A 13,849-nucleotide genomic window follows, 5' to 3' on the forward strand; every position below is an offset into this window, starting at 1 on the left:
TCCACGCCCACCCTACTCACGACTGCGCACCAGAGGTCCTATCTCCACGACCACCCTACTCACGACTGCGCACCAGAGCTCCTTAGTCCACGCCCACCCTACACACAACAGCCCACCACAGCTCCTTACTCCACGCCTCCCCTGCTTAGGACTGGGCACCAGAGCTCCTTCCTCCACGCCCACCCTACTCACGACTGTGCACCAGAGCTCCTTACTCCACACCCTCCCTACACACGACAGCGAACCAGAGCTCCTTACTCCACGGCCACCCTACTCACGACAGTGCCCCAGAGCTCCTTACTACACCCCCACTGTACTCATGGCAGCGCACCAGAGCTCCTTAATCCACGACCACCCTACACACGACAGGGCACCAAAGCTCCTTACTCCACGCCCACCCTACTCACGACAGCGCACCAGAGCTCCTTACTTCACGCCGACCCTACTCAAGACTGCGCACCAGAGCTCCTTACTCCACGCTCATCCTACTCACGAATACGCAACAGATCTCCTGAAACCATGCCCACCCTACTCACGACAGCGCACCAGAGCTCCATACTCCACGAACACCCTACACACGACAGCAAACCAGAGCTCCTTAGTCCACGACCACCCTACTCACGACTGCGCACCAGAGCTCCTTAATCTATGCCCACCCTACTCACGACTGCGCCCCAGAGCTCCTTACTGCACCCCCACCCAACTCACGACTGCGCACCAGAGCTCCTTAGGGCACGCCCACCCTACACACGACAGCGAACCAGAGCTCCTTACTCCACGCCCACCTACTCACGGCAGCGAACCAGAGCTCCTTACTCCACGCCCACCCTCCTCACGAATGCGAACCAGATCTCCTTACTCCACGCCCACCCTACACACAACAGCCCACCACAGCTCCTTACTCCACGCCCACCCTACTCACGACTGCGCACCAGAGCTCCTTACTCCACGCCCACCCTACACACAACAGCCCACCACAGCTCCTTACTCCACGCCTCCCCTGCTTAGGACTGGGCACCAGAGCTCCTTCCTCCACGCCCACCCTACTCACGACTGCGCACCAGAGCTCTTACTCCACACCCTCCCTACACACGACAGCGAACCAGAGCTAGTTACTCCACGCCCACCCTACTCACGACTACGCACCAGAGCACCTTACTCCACGGCCACCCTACTCACGACAGGGCACCAAAGCTCCTTACTCCACTCCCACCCTACTCACGACAGCGCACCAGAGCTCCTTACTCCACGCCCACCCTACTCACGACTGCGCACCACAGCTCCTTACTCCACGCTCATCCTACTCACGACTACGCAACAGATCTCCTGAATGCACGCCCACCCTACTCACAACTGCGCGACATACCTCCTTATCCACGCCCACCCTACACACGACAGCGAACCAGAGCTCCTTACTCCACGCCCACTCTACTCACGACAGCGAACCAGATCTCCGTACTCCACGCCCACCCTACTCACGACTGCGCACCAGAGCTCCTTACTCCACGCCTATCCTACTCTCATTTGCGCACTAGAGCTCCTTACTCCACGCCCACCCTAACACACGACAGTGTACCAGAGTTCTTTACTCCATGCCCACCCTAGACACGACAGCGCAACAGAGCTCCTTACTCCACGCCCACCCTACACACGACAGCGAACCAGAGCTCCTTACTCCATGCCCACCCTACTCACGACTGCGAACCAGAGCTCCTTACTCCACGCCCACCCTACTCACGACTGCGCATCAGAGCTCCATACACTACGCCCACCCTACTCACGACTGCGCACCAGAGCACCTTACTCCACGCTCATCCTACTCACGACTACGCAACAGATCTCCTGACTCCACGCCCACCCTACTCACGACTGTGCGACATACCTCCTTATCCACGCCCACCCTACACACGACAGCGAACCAGAGCTCCTTACTCCACGCCCACTCTACTCACGACAGCGAACCAGAGCTCCGTACTCCACGCCCACCCTACTCACGACTGCGCGACATACCTCCTTATCCACGCCCACCCTACACACGACAGCGAACCAGAGCTCCTTATTCCACGCCCACTCTACTCACGACAGCGAACCAGAGCTCCGTACTCCACGCCCACCCTACTCACGACTGCGAACCAGAGCTCCTTACTCCACGCCCACCCTACTCACGACTGCGCACCAGAGGTCCTATCTCCACGCCCACCCTACTCACGACTGCGCACCAGAGCTCCTTAGTCCACGCCCACCCTACACACAACAGCCCACCACAGCTCCTTACTCCAAGCCTCCCCTGCTTAGGACTGGGCACCAGAGCTCCTTCCTCCACGCCCACCCTACTCACGACTGTGCACCAGAGCTCCTTACTCCACACCCTCCCTACACACGACAGCGAACCAGAGCTCCTTACTCCACGGCCACCCTACTCACGACAGTGCACCAGAGCTCCTTACTACACCTCCACTGTACTCATGGCAGCGCACCAGAGCTCCTTAATCCACGACCACCCTACACACGACAGGGCACCAAAGCTCCTTACTCCACGCCCACCCTACTCACGACAGCGCACCAGAGCTCCTTACTTCACGCCGACCCTACTCACGACTGCGCACCAGAGCTCCTTACTCCACGCTCATCCTACTCACGAATACGCAACAGATCTCCTGAAACCATGCCCACCCTACTCACAACAGCACACCAGAGCTCCATACTCCACGAACACCCTACACACGACAGCAAACCAGAGCTCCTTAGTCCACGACCACCCTACTCACAACTGCGCACCAGAGCTCCTTAATCTACGCCCACCCTACTCACGACTGCGCACCAGAGCTCCTTACTGCACCCCCACCCAACTCACGACTGCGCACCAGAGCTCCTTAGGGCACGCCCACCCTACACACGACAGCGAACCAGAGCTCCTTACTCCACGCCCACCCTACTCACGGCAGCGAGCCAGAGCTCCTTACTCCACGCCCACCCTCCTCACGAATGCGAACCAGAGCTCCTTACTCTACGCCCACCCTACACACAACAGCCCACCACAGCTCCTTACTCCACGCCTCCCCTGCTTAGGACTGGGCACCAGAGCTCCTTCCTCCACGCCCACCCTACTCACGACTGCGCACCAGAGCTCCTTACTCCACACCCTCCCTACACACGACTGCACACCAGAGCTTCCACGCCCCCCCTACTCATGACTGGGCACCAGAGCTCCTTCCTCCACGCCCACCCTACTCACGACTGGCCACCAGAGCTCCTTACTCCACGTCCACCCTACACACGACCGCGAAACAGAGCTCCTTACCCCACGACCACCCTAAGCACGACTGCACACCAGAGCACCTTACACCACGCCCACCCTATTCATGACTGCGCACCAGAGCTCCTTACTCCACTCCCACCCTACACACGACAGCGAACCAGAGCTCCTTTACTCCACGCCCACTATGCACACGACAGCGCACCAGAGCTCCTTAAAACACGCTCACCCTACACACGACTGCGCACCAGAGCTCCTTACTCCACACCCACCTTACAACAGCACACTATAGCTCCTATCTCCACACTCACCCTACTCACTACTGCGCACCAGAGCTCCTGACACCACACCCACCCTACTCACAACTACACACCAGAGCTCATTACTCCACACCCACCCTACACACAACAGCAATCCAGAGCTCCTTACACCACGCCCTTCCTACTCACGACTGCGCACCAGAGCTCCTTACTCCACGCTCATCCTACTCACGACAGCGAACCAGAGCTCCTTACTCCATGCCCACCCTACACACGACAGCGCACCAGAGCTCATTACTCCACGCCCACCCTACTCACGACAGCACACTAGAGTTCCTATCTCCACACTCACCCTACTCACGACTGCGCACCAGACCTCCTGAAACCATGCCCACCCTACTCACGACAGCGCACCAGAGCTCCATACTCCACGAACACCCTACACACGACAGCAAACCAGAGCTCCTTAGTCCAGCGCCACCCTACTCACGACTGCGCACCAGAGCTCCTTGCTGCACCCCCACCCAACTCACGACTGTGCACCAGAGCTCCTTAGGGCACGCCCACCCTACACACGACAGCGAACCAGAGCTCCTTACTCCACGCCCACCCTACTCACGGCAGCGAACCAGAGCTCCTTACTCCACGCCCACCCTACTCACGAATGCGAACCAGAGCTCCTTACTCTACGCCCACCCTACTCACGACTGCGCACCAGAGCTCCTTACTCCACGCCCACCCTACTCAAGACTGGGCACTAGACCTCCTTCCTCCACGCCCACCCTGCTCACGACTGCGCACCAGAGCTCCTTATTCCACGCCCCCCCTACTCATGAATGGGCACTAGACCTCCTTCCTCCACGCCCACCCTACTCACAACTGCCCACCAGAGTTCCTTACTCCACGCCCACCCTACACATGACAGCGAACCAGAGCTCCTTACCCCACGACCACCCTAATCACGACTGCACACCAGAGCTCCTTACACCACGCCCACCCTATTCACGAGTGCGCACCAGAGCTCTTTACTCCACGCCCACCCTACTCACGACAGCGCACCAGAGCTCCTGACACCATGCCAACCCTTTTCACGACTGCGCACCAAAACTCCTTACTCCACGCCAACCCTACTCACGACTGCGCACCAGAGCTCCTTACTGCACGCCCACCCTACACACGACAGCGAACCACAGCTCCTTACTCCACGCCCACCCTACTCACGACTGCCAACCAGAGCTCCTTGCTCCACGACCACCCTACTCACGACTGCGCACCAGAGGTCCTTTCTCCACGCCCGCCCAACTCACGACTGGGCACCAGAGCTCCTTCCTCCACGCCCACCCTACTCACGACTGCCCACCAGAGCTCCTTACCCACGTCCACTCTACACACGACAGCAAACCAGAGCTCTTTACTCCACGCCGACCCTATTCACGACTGTGCTCCAGAGCTCCTTACTCCACGCCCACTCTTCTCACGACTGCGCACCAGAGCTCCTTACCTCACGCCCACACTACTCACGACTGCGCACCAGAACTCCTTACTCCACGCCCACCCTGCACATGACGTCGCACCAGAGCTCCTTACTCCATGCCCACCCTACTCACGACTACGCGCCAGAGCACCTTACTCCACGCCCACCCTACTCACGACAGCGCACCAGAGCTCCTTACTACACACCCACAGTACTCATGACAGCGCACCAGAGCACCTTACTCCACGCCCACCCTACTCACGACAGTGCAGCAGAGCTCCTTGTTCACACGCACTGTTCTCATGACAACGCACCAGAGCTCCTTAATCCACGCCCACCCTACACACGACAGGGCACCAGAGCTCCTTACTCCACGCCCACCCTACACACGACAGCGCACCAGAGCTCTAAACTTCACGATCACCCTACTCACAACCACGCAACAGAGCTCCTTACTCCACGCTCATCCTACTCACGACAGCGAACCAGAGCTCCTTACTCCACGCCCACCCTACACACGACAGCGCACCAGAGCTCATTACTCCACGCCCACCCTACTCACGACAGCACACTAGAGTTCCTATCTCCAGACTCACCCTACTCACGACTGCGCACCAGACCTCCCGAAACCATGCCCACCCTACTCACGACAGCGCACCAGAGCTCCATACTCCACGAACACCCTACACACGACAGCAAACCAGAGCTCCTTAGTCCAGCGCCACCCTACTCACGACTGCGCACCAGAGCTCCTTACTGCACCCCCACCCAACTCACGACTGTGCACCAGAGCTCCTTAGGGCACGCCCACCCTACACACGACAGCGAACCAGAGCTCCTTACTCCACGCCCACCCTACTCACGGCAGCGAACCAGAGCTCCTTACTCCATGCCCACCATACTCACGAATGCGAACCAGAGCTCCTTACTCCACGCCCACCCTACTCACGACTGCGCACCAGAGCTCCTTACTCCACGCCCCCCCTACTCATGACTGGGCACTAGACCTCCTTCCTCCACGCCCACCCTACTCACGACTGCGCACCAGAGCTCCTTACTCCACGCCCCCCCCTACTCATGACTGGGCACTAGACCTCCTTCCTCCACGCCCACCCTACTCACGACTGCCCACCAGAGTTCCTTACTCCACGCCCACCCTACACATGACAGCGAACCAGAGCTCCTTACCCCACGACTACCCTAATCACGACTGCATACCAGAGCTCCTTACACCACGCCCACCCTATTCACGACTGCGCACCAGAGCTCCTTACTCCACGCTCACCCTACTCACGACAGCGCACCAGAGCTCCTGACACCATGCCAACCCTTTTCACGACTGCGCACCAAAACTCCTTACTCCACGCCAACCCTACTCACGACTGCGCACCAGAGTTCCTTACTCCACACACACCCTACACACGACAGCAAACCCGAGCTACTTACTCCACTCCCACCCTACACACGACAGCAAACCAGAGCTCCTTACTCCACGCCCACCCTACTCACGACTGCGCAACAGAGCTCCTTACTCCACTCCCACACTACTCACGACAGCGAACCAGAGGTCCTTACTCCACGCCCACCCTACTCACGACAGAACACTAGAGCTCCTATCTCCACAATCACCCTACAAACGACTGCGCACCAGAGCTCCTGACACCATGCCCACCCTACTTACGGCTGCGCACCAGAGTGTTTTACTCCACACACACACTACACACGACAGCAAACCAGAACTCCTTACACCACTCCCACCCTACACACGACAGCAAACCAGAGATCTTATTCCACGCCCACCCTACTCACGACTGCGCACGAGAGGTCCTATCTCCACGCCCACCCTACTCGCGACTGAGCACCAGAGCTCCTTACTCCACGCCCACCCTACACACAACAGCCCACCGCAGCTCCTTACTCCACGCCTCCCCTGCTTAGGACTGGGCACCAGAGCTCCTTCCTCCACGCCCACCCTACTCACAACTGCGCACCAGAGCTCCTTACTCCACACCCTCCCTACACGACAGCGAACCAGAGCTCCTTACTCCACGGCCACCCTACTCACGACAACGCACCAGAGCTCCTTACTACACCCCCACTGTACTCATGGCAGCGCACCAGAGCTCCTTAATCCACGACCACCCTACACACGACAGGGCACCAAAGCTCCTTACTCCACGCCCACCCTACTCACGACAGCGCATCAGAGCTCCTTACTTCACGCCCACCCTACTCACGACTGCGCACCAGAGCTCCTTACTCCACGCTCATCCTATTCACGACTACGCAACAGATCTCCTGACTCCACGCCCACCCTACTCACGACTGCGCGCCATACCTCCTTACCCCACGCCCACCCTACACACGACAGCGAACCAGAGCTCCTTACTCCACGCCCACTCTACTCACGACAGCGAACCAGATCTCCGTACTCCACGCCCACCCTACTCACGACTGCGAACCAGAGCTCCTAACTCCATGCCCACCCTACTCACGACTGCACACCAGAGCTTCCACGCCCCCCTACTCATGACTGGGCACCAGAGCTCCTTCCTGCACGCCCACCCTACTCGCGACTGCCCACCAGAGCTCCTTACTCCACGCCCACACTACACACGACAGCGAAACAGAGCTCCTTACCCCACGACCACCCTAATCACGAATGCACACCAGAGCACCTTACACCACGCCCACCCTATTCACGACTGCGCACCAGAGCTCCTTACTCCACTCCCACCCTACACACAACAGCGAACCAGAGCTCCTTTACAACACGCCCACTATGCACACGACAGCGCACCAGAGCTCCTGACACCATGCCCACCCTACACACGACAGAACACTCCACAATCACCCTACACACGACTGCACACCAGAGCTCCTGACACCATGCCCACGCTACTCACGACTGTGCACCAGAGTGTTTTACTCCACACACACACACTACACATGACAGCAAACCAGAACTCCTTACACCACTCCCACCCTACACACGACAGCAAACCAGAGCTCCTTATTCCTCGCCCACCCTACTCACGACTGCGCACCAGTGCTCCTTACTCCACGCCCACCCTACTCACTACTGCGCACCAGAGGTCCTATCTCCACGCCCACACTACTCACGACTGCGCACCAGAGCTCCTTACTCCACACCCATCCTACACACAACAGCCCACCACAGCTCCTTACTCCACGCCTCCCCTGCTTAGGACTGGGCACCAGAGCTCCTTACTCCACACCCTCCCTACACACGACAGCGAACCAGAGCCCCTTACTCCACGGCCACCCTACTCACGACAGTGCACCAGAGCTCCTTACTACACCCCCACTGTACTCATGGCAGCGCACCAGAGCTCCTTAATCCACGACCACCCTACACACGACAGGGCACCAAAGCTCCTTACTCCACGCCCACCGTAATCACGACAGCGCACCAGAGCTCCTTACTTCACGCCCACCCTACTCACGACTGCGCACCAGAGCTCCTTACTCCACGCTCATCCTACTCACGACTATGCAACAGATCTCCTGACTCCACGCCCACCCTACTCACGACTGCGCGCCATACCTCCTTACCCCACGGCCAGCCTACACATTACAGCGAACCAGAGCTCCTTACTCCACGCCCACCCTACACATGACAGCGCACCAGAGCTCCTTACTCCACGCCCACCCTACTCACGACAGCGAACCAGAGCTCCTTACTCCACGCCCACCCTACTCACGACTGCGAACCAGAGCTCCTTACTCCACGCCCACCCTACTCACGACTGCACACCAGAGCTTCCACGCCCCCCCCCACTCATGACAGCGCACCAGAGCTCCTTACTCCACGCCCACCCTACACATGACAGCGCACCAGAGCTCCTTACTCCACGCACACCCTACTCACGACAGCGAACTAGAGCTCCTTACTCCAATCCCACCCTACACATGACAGCAAACCAGAGCTCCTTACTCCACGCCCACCCTACTCACGACTGCCCACCAGAGCTCCTTACTCCACGCCCACCCTACACACGACAGCGAAACAGAGCTCCTTACCCCACGACCACCCTAATCACGACTGCACACCAGAGCACCTTACACCACGCCCACCCTATTCACGACTGCGCACCAGAGCTCCTTACTCCACTCCCACCCTACACACGACAGCGAACCAGAGCTCCTTTACAACACGCCCACTATGCACACGACAGCGCACCAGAGCTCCTGACACCATGCCCACCCTACTCACGACTGCGCACCAGAGTTCCTTACTCCACGCACACCCTACACAATACAGCAAACCCAAGCTCCTTACTCCACTCCCACCCTACACATGACAGCAAACCAGAGCTCCTTACTCCACGCCCACCCTACTCACGACTGCCCACCAGAGCTCCTTACTCCACGCCCACCCTACACACGACAGCGAAACAGAGCTCCTTACCCCACGACCACCCTAATCACGACTGCACACCAGAGCACCTTACACCACGCCCACCCTATTCACGACTGCGCACCAGAGCTCCTTACTCCACTCCCACCCTACACACGACAGCGAACCAGAGCTCCTTTACAACACGCCCACTATGCACACGACAGCGCACCAGAGCTCCTGACACCATGCCCACCCTACTCACGACTGCGCACCAGAGTTCCTTACTCCACGCACACCCTACACAATACAGCAAACCCAAGCTCCTTACTCCACTCCCACCCTACACATGACAGCAAACCAGAGCTCCTTACTCCACGCCCACCCTACTCACGACTGCGCACCAGAGCTCCTTACTCCACGCCCACCCGACTCACGACTGCGCACCAGAGATCATTAGTGCACGCCCACCCTACACACGACAGCCAACCAGAGGTCCTTACTCCACGCCCACCCTACTCACGACAGCGAACCAGAGCTCCTTACTCCACACCCACCCTACTCACGACAGCACACTAGAGTTCCTATCTCCACACTCACCGTACTCACAACGGCGCACCAGAGGTCCTTACTCCACGCCCACCCTACTCACGACAGCGCACCAGAGCTCCTTACTCCACGCCCACACTACACACGACAGACCAGTAGAGCTCCTTACTCCACACAAACCCACTCAAACTGCCCACCAGAGCTCCTTACTCCACGCCCACCCTACTCATGACAGCGCACCAGAGCTCCTTATTCCACACCCACTCTACTACAACTACGCACCAGAGCTCCTTACTCCACGCCCACCCTACACACCACAGGGCACCAGAGCCCCTTACTCCACGCCCACCCTACTCACAACAGCGCACCAGAGCTCCTTACTACACGCCCACTGTACTCATGACAGTGCACTAGAGCTCCTTAATCCACGCCCACCCTTCACACGACTGCGCACCAGAGCTCCTTACTCCACACCCACCCTACTTACTACTGCGCACGAGAGGTCCTATCTCCATGCCCATCCTACACACGACAGCGCACCAGAGCTCCAATCTCCACACTCACCCTACTCATGACAGCGCACCAGAGCTCCTTATTCCATACCCACTCTACTACAACTACGCACCAGAGCTCCTTACTCCACTCCCACCCTACACACGACAGTGCACCAGAGCTCCTTACTCCACGCCCCCCCCTACTCACGACTGCGCCTCAGAGTTCCTTACTCCACGCACACCCTACTCACGACTGCGCACCAGAGCTCCTATCTACACGCCCACCCTACTCACGACTGCACACCAGAGCTCCCTACCCCACGCACGCCCTACACACGACAGCGCACCAGAGCTCCTTACTCCACGCCCACCCTACTCACGACTACGCACCAGAGCTCGTATCTCCACGCCCACCCTTCTCACGACAGCGCACCAGAGCTCCTTACTCCACGCCCACCCTACACAGGACAGCGCACCAGAGCTCCTTACTCCACGCCCACCCTACACAGGACAGCGCACCAGAGCTCCTTACTCCACGCCCACCCTACACACGACAGGGCAGCATAGTTCCTTACTCCAAGCCCACCCTACACAGGACAGCGAACCAGAGGTCCTTACTCCACGCCCACCCTATTCACGACTGCGCATCAGAGCTCCTTACACCACGCCCACTCTACTCACGACAGCGCACCAGAGCTCCTTACTCCACGCCCACACTACACGGGACAGCGAACCATACCTCCTTACTCCACCCCAACCCTACTCACGATTGCACACCAGAATTCCTTACTCCATGCCCACCGTACACATGACAGCGAACCAGAGCTCCTTATGCCACGCCCACCCTACGCACGACTGCGCACCAGAGCTCCTTACTCCATGCCCACCCTACACACGACAGCGCAGCAGAGCTCGTTACTCCACGCCCACCCTACACACGACAGCACACCAGAGCTCCTTACTCCACGCCCACACTACACATGACAGTGCACCAGAGTTCCTTACTCCACCCACATCCTACTCACGACTGCGCACCAGAACTCCTTACTCCACGCCCACCCTACAAAGGACAGCGCACCAGAGCTCCTTACTCCACGCCCACCCTACACACGACAACGCACCAGATCTCCTTACTCCTCCCTCACCCTACTCACGACTGCACACCAGAGCTCCTTACTCCACACCCACCCTACTCACGAAAGCGAACCAGAGCTCCTTACTCCACGCCCACCATACTCACGACTGTGCACCAAAACTCCTTACTCCATGCCCACCCAATTCATGACAGCGAAACAGAGCTCCTATCGCCACGCCCACCCTACTCACGACTGCGCACCAGAACTCCTTACTCCACGCCCACCCGACAAACGACTGCGCACCAGAGCTCCTTACTCCACGCCAACCCTACACACGACAGCGCACCAGATCTCCTTACTCCTCCCCCACCCTACTCACGACTGCACACCAGAACTCATTACTCCACACCCATCCTACGCACGACAGCGCACCCAAGTTCCTTACTGCACACCCGCGCTACTCACGAAAGCCAACCAGAGCTCCTTACTCCATGCCCACCCTTCTCACGACTGCACACCAGAGCTCCTAACTCCACGCCCACGCTACACACAACTGAGCAACCGAGGTCCTTACTCCATGCCCACCATACACACGACTGCGCACCAGAGCTCCTTACTCCACGCCCATCTTACTCTCAATTGCGCACTAGAGCTCCTTACTCCACGCCCACCCTACACACGACAGTGCACCAGAGTTCCTTACTCCATGCCCCCCCTACTCACGACAGCGAATCAGAGCTCCTTACTCCACACCCACCCTAGACAAGACAGCGCAACAGAGCTCCTTACTCCACGCCCACCCTACACACGACAGTGCACCAGAGATTCTTATTCCACGCCCACCCTACTCAATACTGTGCACCAGAGCTCCTTAATCCATGCACACCCTACTCACGACAGCACAACACAGCTCCTTACTCATGGCCACCCTACACAGGACAGCACACCAGAGCTCCTTACTCCACGCCCACCCTACACACAACAGCGCAAAAGAGATTCTTACTACACGCCCACCCTACTCATGACTGCGCACCAGAGCTCCTCTACTCAACGACCACCCTACTTCCGACTGTGCACCAGAGCTCCTATCTCCACGCACACCCTGCACACAACAGCGAACTAGAGCTTCTTACACCACGCCCACCCTACTCACGACTGCGCACCAGAGCTCATATCTCCACGCACACCCTGCAGACGACAGCGCAACAGAGCTCCTTACTCAACGCCCAACGTACACACGACAGCGAACTAGAGCTCCTTACTCCATGCCCACCCTACTCACGACTGTGCATCAGAGCTCCTTACTCCACGCCCACCCTACTCACGACAGCGCACCAGATCTCCTTACTCCACGCCCACCCTACTCACGACAGCGCACCAGATCTTCTTACTCCACGCCCACCCTACACACGACAGCGCACCAGAGCTCCTTATTCCACGCACACGCTATACACGACAGCGCACCAGAGTTTCTTAATCCACTCCCACCCTACTAATGACTGCGCACCAGAGCTCCTTACTCCACACCCACCCTACACATGATAGCGCACCAGAGGTCATTACTCCACGCCCACCCTATACACGACAGCGCACCAGAGCTCCTTACTCCACGCCCCCCCTACTCACGACTGCGCATCAGAGTTCCTTACTCCACGCACACTCTACTCACGACTGCGCACCAGAGCTCCTATCTACACGCCAACCCTACTCACGACTGCGCACCAGAGCTCCTTACCCCACGCACGCCGTACACACGACAGCGAACCAGAGCTCCTTACTCCACGCCCACCCTACACACGACAGCGAACCAGAGCTCATTACTCCACTGCAAGTCTACTCACGACTGCGCACCCGAGCTCCTTACTCCACGCCCACCCTACTCATGACAGCGAACCAGAGCTCCTATCTCCACGCGAACCCTACTAACGACTGCGCACCAGAGCTCCTTACTCCACGCCCACCCTACTCATGACAGCGCACGAGAGCTCCTTACTCCATGCCCACCCTACACACGACAGCGCACCAGAGCTCCTTACTCCACGCCCACCCTACACACGACAGCGCAGCAGAGTTCCTTACTCCAAGCCCACCCTACACAGGACAGCGAACCAGAGGTCTTTACTCCACGCCCAACCTATTCACGACTGCGCATCAGAGCTCCTTACACCACGCCCACCCTAAACGGGACAGCGCACCAGGGCTCCTTACTCCACGCCCACCCTACACAGGACAGCGAACCATACCTCCTTACTCCACCCCCACCCTACTCACGACTGCACACCAGAATTCCTTACTCCATGCCCACCGTACACATGACAGCGAACCAGAGCCCCTTACGCCACGCCCACCCTACACACGACTGTGCACCAGAGCTCCTTAC

The sequence above is a fragment of the Jaculus jaculus genome, chromosome 6 (genome assembly GCF_020740685.1).
Source record: "Jaculus jaculus isolate mJacJac1 chromosome 6, mJacJac1.mat.Y.cur, whole genome shotgun sequence".
In the NCBI taxonomy this organism is placed as follows: domain Eukaryota; kingdom Metazoa; phylum Chordata; class Mammalia; order Rodentia; family Dipodidae; genus Jaculus; species Jaculus jaculus.